The 15,197-nt window shown below is 40.9% G+C and overlaps 1 long non-coding RNA gene and 1 pseudogene across 2 annotated transcripts in view; both read left to right on the top strand.

Moving 5' to 3' along the window:
* The window catches only part of LOC114319863 (perakine reductase-like), a 133,812-nt pseudogene that overhangs the window by 53,344 nt on the left and 65,271 nt on the right, over positions 1-15,197 (top strand). The gene's annotated exons all lie outside the window — the stretch shown is intronic.
* Positions 67-970, top strand: LOC145819658 (uncharacterized). Its single transcript, XR_014360430.1, has 3 exons — positions 67-200; positions 295-393; positions 826-970. It is a non-coding gene; the product is annotated as an uncharacterized LOC145819658 (long non-coding RNA).

The raw sequence follows: 15,197 nt of genomic DNA, 5'->3' as shown, positions 1-15,197 counted from the left end.
GCGGGAGCGGGGGCTAGAGCAGGAGCATCGTGGAGAGCTCGAGTCCGCGGTAGGGGCGGAGTTCAGAGAGGTCGGGGGGTTAGCTGGCCTGCTCTGCCCACTATACTGACATGCCGAGGTAGGGTGGGGCGACGTACCAGATTCCCTTTGCTCCTCCTCCGGCTGACCATGAGTTGGTCGGGTTCTATGACTTACCTCCGGTATGTACTATTTCCTCTTGCATCTTGCATTGTCATTTTATTTCAATTTATTTTGATATTCCGCAGAATACTGATGCCTTTGATACTTTTGCAGGCATTCTCCGAGTACACCCGGCAGTCCCTGGAGTTGAATGCCTCCATGATGGGGATGCTACAGCGGACCTTCGACCTCCTGGCCCTCTATAGTATTCCGGTATGTCCTTCTGATCACGGCCTCAAACCATACTCATAAGCTGCTTCACATAATCTGGTGCACAACACAACACTCGATAAGCTGCTCACGTCATTCATACACTGTACTCATATACTGCATTCTGCACTGATAAACTACTCACAGCATTTGCACACTGTACTCATACACTGTATTCATATACTGCATTCTGCACTGATAAACTACTCACGGCATTTGCATACTGTACTCATACACTGTATTCTGCACTGGTAAACTGCTCACGGCATTTGCACACTGTACTGCATACATTGCATTCTGTACTGATAAACTGCTCATGGCATTCGCACGTTGCATTGCATTCTGCACTGATAAACTGCTCACGGCATACTGATGCGTTTGCCTCTTATACTTTTCAGCCTCCTTTCCTGATTCCCACTGTGGGAGGTGTTCCAGCTGGGCCCTCTATTCCTGCTCGAGGAGGGCGTGGAGACGCTGTACATCCCCGTACCAGGGCGGGGCGTGTTCATGTCGGAAGTAGCTCTCGGGCGCCGACCCCTGATGATGACGACGATGATGATGATAAGTCCGAGGCAGAGGCAGAGGCAGAGGCCGGGTCATCTGAAGAGGTTGGAGATGACTCAGACTCAGGCTCAAATGATGATGCTGATGACGACGCCCCTGGACCTTCGTCCAGGAAGAGGGTGAGGACAGATCCCCGAGCCCGAGACTACTGATGATGACCCAGATTGCTGCTTTTCTTCTTTTTTGTACTTTTTTTCTTTTTCTTTTTTCTTTCTTCTCTTTGCTGGTAGTTAGATTACCTTATACTGCCGCAGCTAGATTTTTGTTTTCAAAGCTATGTACTTGAAAAAGATAATGAAATGAACAAACTTTTGGTTTAAAAAGTGTTACATTTACATATCTCATGTATTACATCGCATCACATCATGTTACACCTCAATGTGAATAGAATTGACCTGTTGTCTAAAAAATCGAGCATTTGTACTACTATGATCAGATAACCAAACGGCCTCATAGCAAAACAGCCCAAGCAACACACTGCTCAAACTGAACGCACAGCCCATACTCTGTTGGGGATTAGTCTGCATACAGCCCCTAACACCACACTCGGTTCATTCTGCACACAGCAAATCCTGAACAAACGGCCCAATCTGACAAGACGGAACACAAAGATGGAACCAGTTGAAGTTGAAGCACGCTCAGATGCCCCGAATTTTGTTCTTCTTCTTTTGCTTCGCACAGATGTAGAGAATGGCACAGCACTCTGAGCATAAACGATTTTCGGAATAAAAAAGGATTCTCAACTGGGGTATGTAGACGCGCCCGCGTGGAGGGCCCTCGCTACAGTTCGGACTCAATTTTGTGTCACAGTTCTTAATCTAAACCAAAGAGTCCAAATCCGGCAAATCGTTTTGAGAAACAGATTTTTGAAAAGAAGTGCCAAACATGGACTGCTTTGCCGGATACAAAGTCGCCACCTAAATATTTTATTTTTGGGGGAATTTAGGAAACCCTGACTCGGTGCCAAAGGCCACGTGTCCGTCATCACCAAAGTTGCCTCGGCTCGGGAACTTGGGTATGATCGGGGAAGGTCAGCTATGAGCACCCCCTCTCGCCCGATCCGAAGATCGGCCTCTACTAACCGTCATATCCGTTTTTGAAAACGTTATGTGTTCTTATTCCGGTTATTAGCCTAGAATTACTATGTTATGCACACGGCAAACAAGTATAGACTAGATTGCCTAAATTGGAAATAAGCATTGCATATCCGTTTGTCTTGAAAAATACTTTGGAATTTGCTACTCGCAAGTAGGCTAAAAGCATGGATTTCAATGAGCTATTCCAACTCAAGCAACCCAACCTTCACCCACAAGCATTCAAACAGTTTATCACATAAGCATCTAGCCACATGGTAAGCATGCTGTCATAATAGCATTCACACGCATGTGGTATGCTAAAGCATAAAATACTTACATCGTACTCCGTGCCAAAACAATAAACTAGTTAGCCAACATGCATGGTCCTAGTTCATGTCAAATTGACTAATGCAACACATGCAGGATGCCATTAGAGTAGGCTCGGCTAACCTAAACATGGCATGTGAAATGCAATCAATTGATGCACGTATTCAATTTGGAATTGTAGTACAAATGCAGTTAGAATGATGCGCCGAGCCCGGTGCATGCAAGACAAATGTATGAATGCACGCATGCATAGCATAAGGTATGCTAATTTAAACATGCCCTATTCTACCTGCATAAGCAGGTAAATAAAAGGGAAGAAAGAAGTGGGAGTTGGGAGACATGCACACATTCACCCACACTTATTACAAATTCGCCCTCGCTCAGAGGGACCAAAAGAATAATACAATTCGAATAATGAATTAACTATCCTAGCTAATTAATTATTACAAATTACCTAATTAGTTAACAAATTAACTAAGCTAGGAAAAACAGTAAACCGCCTCGGGAAGAGAGCTCAATGCAATGCATGCTCAATCTTGCTCGGCAATTCACTGCCATACATAAGCTGCCTCTGTTTTCCCTGCTATACTCCTCTGAAGACTGCCAAAGTCTCAGAATTGCTTCCCTGGACATTGGGAGACACCACCGGCTGAGTAGAATGGCCACCGGCAGTAGTATGTGTTCACCGGCTGTTGGTGAAGCTATCGGCCCAGGAAGGATTGCCGGTCGGCACTTAACACGGCCGGTCGGCAGAAAGTTCCTGCAGAATCTGCAATTGACAGCAGCAGAGGGCAAGGCATAGCATGGCAATGCAATTCAAGCAATGTATGCACCAATCCTATCCCTTATCATGTGTATGACTCAAAGGGACATGGTCCTTAGTTCTTGGACCACCAATCGCGCATTTCAATGCGTGATGGCCCAAGAGACCAAGTTATGCATTTTCATGTCAAATGAAATGCAATGGACACAATCAAACCAATGGGGACTTAACCTCTATCATGGATAGTCAAGAGGCCAAGCATGCATGCCAATGCAATGCAACCTAAGCATGTTAACTAGGCATGCAATATGGCAATGCAAATGAGCATGCAAGAAATGCAAGGCATAGAGCAATGCAACTAACAAGTGTGCAAGGCTAATGTAGGCATTCAAGCATGTAAGCCAACGTGTGACTTCATTCAATCATGTGATTTCAAACTTGCAACAACTCACCAATATGCTACAACATACAAGGAGAGCATGCAACAAACAAAGGGATGGACTTAAACTAAATTAGGCAACTCTAACTAGGCCTAAAACAGTGGCCAAAAGCTTAAGAAATGGGACCAAACACACTTGCACGCATGCACATGTTAATGGGCCTATACTTAAGCAAACAAAGGCAACTTTCCAGCACATTTAAAAGAGGCTAAGCATGCAATAGAGACCCAAAACTTAAGGCTAACTAATGAAGTATTGAACTACACTTAGCAAGACCAAACATGGCAAGACTTAAATGACCAAAAACAGAGTTTTAGCACATAAAACCAAGCCCAAAAGACCACTTAGATGGCATCTAAATGGTTTGAATTCAAAAGTATGCACAAATGCACTTTCAAGGAGCATACCACATAAGCTCATAAGTCATCAAAGAGGCATCCAAGGCAAGCATACAAGCATGCTAAGGGGACTGAAATGATGCTATAAACGGTGCCAAACCATTAAAATAAAGCAAGTAATGCATGCTATACCCTCACATACTTAAGGCCAACAAGCCAAAAATGCAAAGGGGCTATACTACATGTCATGGCCGATTAAAATGACTAAGGACAGACCTCAAACATGGAAAAATAAGCACAAAAGCTTCACAAAGCTAAGCCTAAAACATGCTTGAACAATGGTTTACAACCTAAGGCATATTAAGGCCTAAACATGGCATTACAAGGTAGGTATGCTAAGCATGCATGGTGTACCAAAACCAATTAAAAACAGAAGCATATTATGACATAATAAGCATGAAAATCAGCTAAGGCATGGTAAACATGAAGCTTAGCTAGGTGCTCCCTCAAGAGGCCAAAAATGGTCCATTTCAAGGACAACAAGGAGAGGGGGTGGCCCTCTCCTCCCTAGGACCTCAAGGCACCATCCTTACCTGTAAAATCCCTCAAGATTTCAGTGGTGAGGAGGCCCAAACACCAAGGTCCCGGAGCTCACTCAAAATAGCACAAAATGGGGCCTCTCAAGGCCTAAGAGAGGTCAAACACCTCCAAACCAAAAAACACTCTAAACAAACTATTTAGAGGGCCTAAAAACAGAACTTTTTTATATTATACACTAAGCTCAAAAACAGTTCTAAGATAGGCAAAAATAGTATGCAAAAATGGGGAATAAAGGAGTAAGATTGTTACCCTTGAAGACCCTCTTCACAAATGAAGCTCCAGCTGGTTCTTCAAGCTCAAAACCACCCAAGAACCTTAAGAACAACCTCTGGTCCTTCAAGAAACCAAGAAAAGGTGTAACACTATGTGTTTGTGTGCAATAATAAGACACAAACACACTTAAACACACACAAGAGAGAGATATAGAGATAGGATATGTATGAAACCCTAACCCTAGAACTCAAACCCTAAAATGGCTGTCTAAAATGTCTAACCTTTGCAACAAGAGAGAAGACCTCTCTTTATAGAGCTTATTGTCTTGTAAAGCTTACAAGACAAGCTTCTAAAAAGAGAGATCCCTCCATATGGAGGGGAGCCAAACGCAAGACAGCTGTATTAAAATATCTGCAAAAGCAAATGAACAGTAGTCGGCTGCTCAAAATTGCCATTTTGACAAAATTGACTGCCGACCGGCAACAAAGAATGCCGATCGGCAATATATATTGCCGATGGCAAGAAAATACCAGCCGATGGCCTCTGGCCATGGCAGGTGATGTGTGGGGATGCCTCACAAGGCATTCCTTGCCCCTCCAAGGCAAAACACAAGTTTTTGGTGCAAAACCAGACACTAAACAGTCAAGTTCGGAGATCCTGAGGCAAGGCGCGTAGCCGAGACCTCCGGAACTCCAAACGAACACAAACATGGATGATCACCGAGTGTTCAAACGGTGATGTCCAAGTCTTGAGGATGGTCAAAAATAGGGTGTCCACAGTTGCCCCTCTTTGACAGAACTCGAAAGTCATAACAATGACAGGAGTGAATGTCAAAGCCCAAAGACGACCCATTTTTGACAAGGCCGAAGACTCAGACAAACATGCAAGACAAACAAGGTATGCGCCCGATGGCAGGGGCAAAATACAAGACAATACACAAAGCCGGACATAACTTATGATCATGCAAAAGAAAGCTGTAATGAAGCATACATGCGACAATTTTAAGCTAGCATACACCAAACTACACTACGATGCAGAAAGGATGTAAGAGAATTATACGATTCTCGATACGTCTCACTCGGAGGATACAATACCTGTGCGGCTCGTTTGGTTGCACCAGCCTCAAATGAATCGTACATACAATATCGTACCTGTAAAGGAAACAACTCAACAGGTACGATGTTATTAGCAACGTGCATGACAATGCAAAAATTGATGCAAAATGATATGCAATATATACAAAACAATGTATAAACAATGCAAATAAAGATGCAATGTAATTGAAACAATGCAAACTATATGCAAAGCAATTGAATCATGATCCAATCATGAGCGGTTCGAAACCACACCTATGTCAAATAGATTGATGGAGGTGACAAGTCCGTCTACCATAGAACGGTCTACTGAACTATGAGTAGTGTAGACGGACACAAGAACAAGTATTGGGGGGGAATGACATCAGTGGGGAAACGACCCGCTGGGGAAAGGGCAACGATCCTAATGCTAGATGCAAAAATTACACTACAATGCAATATATATATGGATATGCTGGGGAGATGGCAACGGATATGGCACGTGGGCCAAACCAAATCTTGCCTAGGAAGGGCATGTACACGTACAAGCCATGTCTAACATAGAACAGTCCACTGAACTATGCTTCGACACGAAAAGTATGGGCACATACCGGACCAAGCTCAACAGGGAAAGGCGCAAGCCATAGATGGAAGGTGATGCAGTGAATGCATGCGATCTAACAATGCAGTGGATATGGCACGCGGGCCAAACCAAATCTTGCCTAGGAAAGGCATGTACACAAACAAGCCGCGGCGAACATAAAACGGTCTACTGAACTATGCTTTGACACGAGAAGTATGGGCACATACCAGACCAAGCTCAACATGGAAAGGCGCAAGCCATAGGCGGAGATGATGCAGTGAATGCATGCGATCTACAATGCAGTGGATATGGCACGCGGGCCAAACCAAATCTTGCCTAGGAAAGGCATGTACACAAACAAGCCGCGGCTAACATAGAACGGTCTACTGAACTATGCTTTGACACGAGAAGTATGGGCACATACCAGACCAAGCTCAACATGGAAAGGCGCAAGCCATAGGCGGAGATGATGCAGTGAATGCATGCAATCTAAAATGCAATGGAAATGGCACGCGGGCCGAACCAAATCTTGCCTAGGAAAGGCATGTACACAAACAAGCCGCGGCTAACATAGAACAGTCCACTGAACTATGCTTTGACACGAGAAGTATGGGCACATACCAGACCAAGCTCAACAGGGAAAGGCGCAAGCCATAGATGGAGATGATGCAGTGAATGCATGCGATCTACAATGCAATATGCACTATGTTTTAATGATGCATGACAATGCAACTATTTATGATGATACATGACAATGCATGTTTTTTTTTTTTTTTTTGAAATGCAAATGCATGACGATGCATGTTGCATGGAATACGCGACAACACGCGGCTTTTGAGACGCACGTGAACTTGAATATGCGACGACACGAGTCGCTTGAAATACATGTATAATGCAACTTATCGAAAGTCGTTCGGGCACGACAAACACCGAAGGACTTGCACCTTCAGAGGATTTAGGGTCTCCTAGACCGTGCAATACCTGTGCGGTTCGTCTGGTTGCTCCAGCCTTAAATGAACCGTACATACAATATCATGCCTGCAAAGAAAACAAACTTAACAGGTACAATGTGATTAACAATATGCGTATTAATGTATTTGAAAATGCGTGACAACGCAAAGCAAGTGGGAAGCATAACAATGCTGTGAAGGCACAGTGATGTAAGTGGAGCACGCGGTCTACGCAGGCAACGAATTTGATCATAAGCATGCGGTCTACGCAAGTAATGAAATTGAATATAAGAATACGGTCTACGCAAGTGGAACATGCGGTATACGCAGGCAAAACATGCGGTCTACGCAAGTAATGAAATTGAATGCATGCATGCGGTCTACGCAAGCAAAACATGCGGTCTACGCAAGTAATGAAATTGAATGCATGCGTGCGGTCTACGCAAGCAAAACATGCGGTCTACGCAAGTAATGAAATTTGAGAAAACATGCGGTCTACGCAAGCAAAACATGCGGTCTACGCAGGTAATGAAATTTGAACAAACATGCGGTCTACTCAAACAAAACATGCGGTCTACGCAAGTAATGAAATTGAACAAACATACGGTCTACGCAAGTAATGAATTTGAATGAACATGCGGTCTACGCAAGCAAAATATGCGGTCTACACAAGTAATGAAATTGAACAAACATGCGGTCTACGCAAGTAAAACATGTGGTCTACGCAAGTAATGAAATTGAACAAACATGCGGTCTACACAAGTAATGAAATCGAACATAAGCATGCGGTCTACGCAAGCAGAACATGCGGTCTATGCCGGCAAAACATGCGGTCTGCGCAAGTAATGAAATTGAATGCATGCATGCGGTCTACGCAAGCAAAACATGCAGTCTACGCAAGTAATGAAGTTGGTTTCAAGCATGCGGTCTACGCAAGCGAAATATGCGGTCTACGCAAGGAAAACATGCGGTCTATACAAGTAAAACATGCGGTCTACGCAAGTAATGAACATGCGGTCTACGCAAGCAAAAAATGCTCAGCTTGTCAACACTGAAGTGCGAGAAATTTCAATATGGTCAAAGATTGAGACTCAATTAGTTGTGACTTCTTCATTACTCGAGACCATGTAAATTGTCTTGACCAAATCATTATTGAAGTACCTCTTTGGAAAGAAGTCATAGGTGATTGGTGCGGATGAACTTTGCTCAAGCAACTTGTTTGCTTGCAATATTCTTGTTACACCGTTCCTTTTTGTGTAGTTGATGAACATTCTTTTGCTTTTGAAATTTGAGGAAACTGAGTCTTGGACTTGTCTTTTTGTATAAGAATCCAACCGTCATCATTCTTTATTGTTGGGACTTCTTCAATGTAAGGATGGACATACATTTCTTAGTTGGGGACCTGAATCGTTATGGGTCCAATTGAATCAAACCAGATAATTTTGGAGATTGCCCCAATATTAGAGTTGAGGGCTGTAATATTTTCTTCTTAAAGTTTGAAGCTGTAGTACTTGAGTATATCAAAAGTGAGTCATAAGCTTAATACAATTAAAGTTCTAGGTTTGTACAAATGTTAAATATAAAATAACAAAACTGAGCCTTCAGCTCCATAATCCTCCCAAGCTAAGTCCTTGGTGGAGGCATATCACTAGCACCTAAAAATGTTTTCCCAAATAGGGTCAGCCAAAACACAGTAGAAATGATCTAACACAATATATGAATCTTAACAAAGATATAAGTGTAATATGCACATATAATGTCCATGATAAAATCATTTATAACTCTTTTGCAAAATCATACAATGTCGAACTTATATCTCGATCCATTTTATCTTCATTCATGAGTCATTTCCATTTTATCTAGACAACCAAACTGAGAATGCAACTCGTAGGTCTATAACCAATACAGCCATCATACAAACACTTATATTTTCCAGTTTAGGGATATTTCGTCCACAAGAATCGGCACCCATATACACTTATGGTTTTTGGAACTTTCACCCTAGACACTCCGGCCAACTTAATTCAACGGAGTACATCTCCTTTCTTCTCGCAAACATTAGAGATGGCAATCTGAAACCGGCCCGACGGTGACCCGATCCCCTGAACCCAAATTCAGTGGTTATTCACCGAAAAATATCCCCTACGAGCCGAGGATGGTATTCAAAAATTCATCCCCGATGATATCCGGGCCGGGGACAAGGATAGGTGTTTCAGACCCGGCCCCGGCCCGACCCCCGACCCCGGCCCCGCCCCGCTCAATCCCCGTGGTGAAATTACAGTTCTGTCCCTGGATATATATATTTGTTTAGGGTTTCACACACAGAGACACAAACACACATAGCCTCTGCCTCTCACTTACACGACGCTCCTCTCTCTCTCTCTCTCTTGCTCGCCATCGCCATTGGTCTCTCCCTCTCTCTTTCATCGGTCACCGCCGTGCCTCCCTCCTCACCGGCGATCCTCCGTCACCACCGAGCCTCTCACTCACACACGGCACTCCTCTCTCTCTCTCTCGCTCGCCACTGGTCTCTCGCTCTCTCTTTCATCTGTCACTGCCGCGCCTCCCTCCTCACCACTGGCGATCCTCCGATCCTCCCTCACCGACGGTCCGACGCTCCTCCGTCGCTGGTATCTCTCTCTTTTTCTAGGGATTTGGATCTAGGGTTTACATATATATATATATATATGAGTACATAGATCTGTTTATTTTAGATCTGTATATTTGAGACTGAGTGTATGGATCTGTTTCTTCAACCTGTGCTTGTGTGTTTTTTTTTTTCTAAATTTATTTATTATATATATATATAAATATATCTGTTTATATAAATATATCTGATTATATATATATATATATATATATCTGAATATGAGTATATAGATCTGTTTTTGTTTCTAAATTTATTTATTCTGTGTAGTTGATGATGTTCATTGTTCATTAGTTCATTGTTCATTATTGAAGATGAATATATAGATTTCTGAATATGAGTATATAGATCTCCCCTAATTATTGTTCATTGTTCTAAATTTATCTGAATATAAGTATATAGATCTCCCCTAATTATTGTTCATTGTTCATTATTGAAGATGATGATGTTGAAGATATCTGTTAATTTGATGATGTTAACAAATTTCAACAAATTTTTCTGTGTGTAGGAATTATTTTATATATTTCTGATGTTGAAGATGATGGTGTTAATTTGTTAGTCATAACCTGTTAGTCATTTGTTGAAATTTGTTGAAATTAATTTGTTAGTCATAACCTGTTAGTTATAATTTTGAAGATTAATTTGTTGAAATTTGTTAATTTTGAAGATTAATTTGTTAGTCATAACCTGTTGTGATTATTATTTTGATGATGTTATTTTGATTATATATTACTTATCAAGAGAACAACAATCCTAATAGTAGAAAAATTACTAAGAAAATGATATGTAGGACCACAGTTATTGTAACCTGACTCACATTTTTTATCAATTTTAAATTTACATCATTCACTTCTTCAATTAAATTTTTGTTCATCAATTTTATCAATTTGTTAATTTGTTAATTTCATTCAAATAATTCTCTAACTTCTGAAATTGATTCAGTTTTACCCTTATGTGACATTCTATCCTCTTTTGGCAATTAAGTTGATCAAATAGGACTAATTTAAAAGATAAATCGATAAATTTAATTCTAAAACCTTTTTCCTAGTATAAAAAAAATCCATTGATAACATGAGTACACATTTTCCTTTTAACACAGTATTTACTAGCAGATGTACTTTCAGTTTTGGCCATGACCATGTCTGCAGAATGAGAACGAGTATGCTGAATTATTTGACGTTTTACATTTTATTATGCATTCTTAATATCACTCTGTTTTGACATTAGCTTACTTGGTTCTGTGAGGCAACTTTTTGGCCATGCAATTATCCTCTATTCTCCCATATGCGGTAATGAATATATGGTTTTGACATTTTATATTTATGATACTTGGACAACTTGCGTATTATGGTAATAACAAATTTACTTGATATAGAATGGGATGTTTGCGCTGAAGTGTGTCTAAATATTGTTGAGTTCTAGGTTTTGTGTTGTGCTGAAGTATATATGATATTTCCATTATTATGTCAATTCTTTTAGGGGAGCTTAAAGTACAGGTTGTTGAGCTCTGAATGTGTATTCTATATATGTTTTTTTCCCCTCTCTACAGGCTGTAAGAGTTGAAAGTACAGGTTCTTTTAGGGATGTTTTTTTATTTTTAATTTTAATTTTTGGGTAACCTATCCCTTGCGGGTTGTGCTTGGGATTAATTATTATCTTTGCTACTTGTTGAATTTTCTTGTGTGTGTGGATTGCTAGACAGATTGTATATATTGGCAGATTATGTTGAATTTTTTAAGTTCTTTGTGATAGGATGAAAGTTGTGTGTGATAGGATTTTTTAAACATGTACAGATGCTGCTGGACAGATTGTATATATTGCAATGCTACAGGTTTACAGATTGTATATATGTTGCTAGACAAATATATTTTAAAATTGCTACAGGTTATTTTGTATGGCAATGCTACATGTTTACAAATATATTTTAATCCATATTAATTGTCTTCATTGTCTCAAATATATTTTAATCTATGTTTACAGATTTTTATAGATTAAAAAAAAAAAAAAAAAAAAAACAAGGGATTTTTCGGGGTCGGGGATCCCCGATCGGGGGCGGGGATGGGACCGGGCTATGAGTCCCTGTCGGGGATCGGGGCTGGGGCCGGGGAAAATTTGAGCATCGGGAGTCGGGGACAAGGAGTGTGATCCCCGGCCCCGCCCCGCCCCGTTGCCATTCCTAGCAAACACAGAGTACATCATATTTCTCTTCCCAAACATCATACATTTATAACGTATTAAAGATGTGACATGTTTAATGCAATTGGATGAGCAAATTAGTTTCAATTCACCTAATTCTCATGCAATTTCTATAACAATTATGGCTATCCTCCACCAATAGTCCAAAACAGATATTTCTAAACAGATATACAATCTTCAGGACAGATAACTTATCCAAATTTCAAAGTGTGAGTGATAATACATATCTGACGCCATCATTTATATAAACAACAATCTAATTTCACTTTTTCATTACCAATTCCATTTATTTTTACAAAATAAGTATTTGAGACGTTTTAGGGCAAACTCTTTTTTTTCAAAATTCAGCCCAAGTATTAAAATCAATAATTTTATTACAACACAATTTCATATTTACTCCCATAACCATTTTCAATACATCTATTCGTAAAACCTCTCTTTTGATTTTAAACAAAAGCCCTAGGTTTATTCAAAATCCTCCAAAATCACATTATTGTTTATAAAAAGCAAATAGCGGAGTTAAGAAGCATAGAAGAGTGTAGAAAAATTCTACATCAAAGTTAGAAGACAAGCAAAGCAAGGAAAAAGCTCGGATAAAGCCGAAACCCAACTCTATTAAGATGAAAACGTAGCCTTAAAGATACTCTACCTTTTTAACAAAAGCACATAGGTGGAGAAACCACTAGATCTAGGTGAAAATATAGAGAGAGAGAGAGGGAGAGAGTTTTAGAGAGAGAGGCTCTAGATCTAGGGTTTTTGAAATGTTAGAGAGAATGAAATGAAAAACTGATGTAAAATATCACTTTTACAAACTGAAATATGCACAATCCACTCCAGTGCAAGAAGTGACGCTCGAGCGTCCAGACACAATAAGTTGTTCCGCTCAAACGCAAAATACACACTTTCAATAGTTTTGCAGACAACAGACCAACGCTCGAGCACAAGAAAGGATGCTCGAGCGCAGAAAGCACCTCTCGAGCGTAGAATACACTCTCCCAGTAGTTTTGCAGACCTGCAAAAGCACTGAGAGTTCACAAAGCCCGCTCGAGCACAAGAAATGACAATCGAGCGGAGGAATAAACTTCTGGGCAACAAAAGTTTGAAAACCAAGCAACCAACTTGTTCCAAACGCAACCACTACAATCCAATAGCCAAATTCAAGGAAGTATAAGGGAAGTAAGACATGAACAACAATATGAAACCATAAAACCCGAGTCCAGGATGCAAAATGGGTTGGGTCTAAACCAAAATCGCTATAATCTCCCCCCTTAAGGAATTTTGTCTCCGAAATTTCAAATCAAGTTTTAAAACTATGATTAAACCAATTACACTAATGATACTTAATCAATTCTATTACCATGATCTATTCTCCGGCCATCTATTCTCATTAACTCGATACACAAGTCTGAACATTGAAAGTTCACATTTTCCAAAACATATATGATGTTTATATTAATCTCGTGTTTCCAAAACATATACAACATATACAATGTTTCCATATTCTCAGAACATATATAATGTTTTCATATTTCATTAACATAACAAATTTCAATACACGCTCAAACATCAATAGATAAGTCTAAATACTTCTCACGGACTTCCAACTCATATTCCCAAGTTGCTTTATCAACTCTGTGATGTCGCCACAATACCTTAACTAAGGGAATTGTCTTGCCTTGGAAGACTTGGTCTCGAATATCCAAGACTTTCACCAATCTTCCCTCATACGAGGCATCTTCATCTATCTCTAAGTCGGTCCAATCTAACACGTGTGATGGATCTAGCTCATACTTCTAAAGCATACAAATATGAAACACATCATGAACCCCGGAAAAGCTGTGGCAGCAAGGACAAGCGATAGACTACCTCTCCAATTCGCTCAAGGATCTCAAAAGGCTCGATAAATCGAGGAGAAAACTTCCTACTCTTCTCGAACCTCATCAAACCCCGCCTAGGTGATATCTTCAAGAAGACATGATCTCCTACCTCAAAAAACAAAGGTCTCCTCTTACGATCAGCATAACTTTTCTGGAAACTATAGGCCATAACCAACCTCTCATGGATAAGGGAAACTTTCTCCATCGTTTCCCAGACTAACTCTGCACCCAACATAGGTGTCTCACCCACATCGGCCCAACATACAGGAGATCTACACGGTCGGCCACACAAGGCCTCAAACGGTGTCATGCCAATACTTGACTGGAAGTTATTGTTATAGGCGAACTCTACTAAGGGCAAGCACCTCTCCCACATTCCCTTAAAGTCAAGAACACAACCCCGAACCATATCCTCAAGGATCTGAATAGTACGTTCGGATTGCCCAGTGCTAAAAGTCAATCTCGTGCCTAAGGCACTTTGTAAGCTCTGCCACAACTGGGTCGTGAAACGCAGTTCTCTATCTGAAATAATCGTTATAAAGACCCCATGCAACCTCACTATGTCCCTAATATAAAGGTCGGCATGATAATCTATAGAGTCACTCACGTGTATAGGTATAAAGTGCACCAACTTGGTCAACCGGTCAACTACCACCCAAATTGCATCACTACCCCATTGAGTCCTCGAAAGGCCCACAACAAAATCCATCATGACATGCTCCCACTTCCACTTGGCTATAGGCAAGGGTTGCAACAAACCCGCTGGCCTCTAATGTTCGACCTTCACTTGTTGACAAGTAAGGCACCTCGATACAAACACGGTCATATCCTTCTTTATTCCCCTTCACCAAAACTGGCGACTAAGGTTGTGATACATCTTTGTGCCTCCTGGATGCATCACAAGGCGTGAATGGTGAAACTCTCAGAGCACGTCTCCTCAACAAAACTCAGGCACGAAGAGACGATCATAATATCTAACATTCAAGTCGAGATACACATTCAAGCCTTTCTCTACATTTCTACTAGAGATCTTTTCCTAGAGGGTTTCTACCTCAAGATCACTCTTTTACGCTTCTATCACTCGATCGGTTCACAAGTGTAGGTTGTGCAACTACCGAAAACAAGGCTGCAGACTCCAAAGACTCGCCAAGATACAAGTC

Source organism: Camellia sinensis, chromosome 2 (assembly GCF_055761805.1).
Source record: "Camellia sinensis isolate YWXY chromosome 2, ASM5576180v1, whole genome shotgun sequence".
Lineage (NCBI taxonomy): Eukaryota > Viridiplantae > Streptophyta > Magnoliopsida > Ericales > Theaceae > Camellia > Camellia sinensis.
This window is presented reverse-complemented; position numbering and strand designations above follow the sequence as displayed.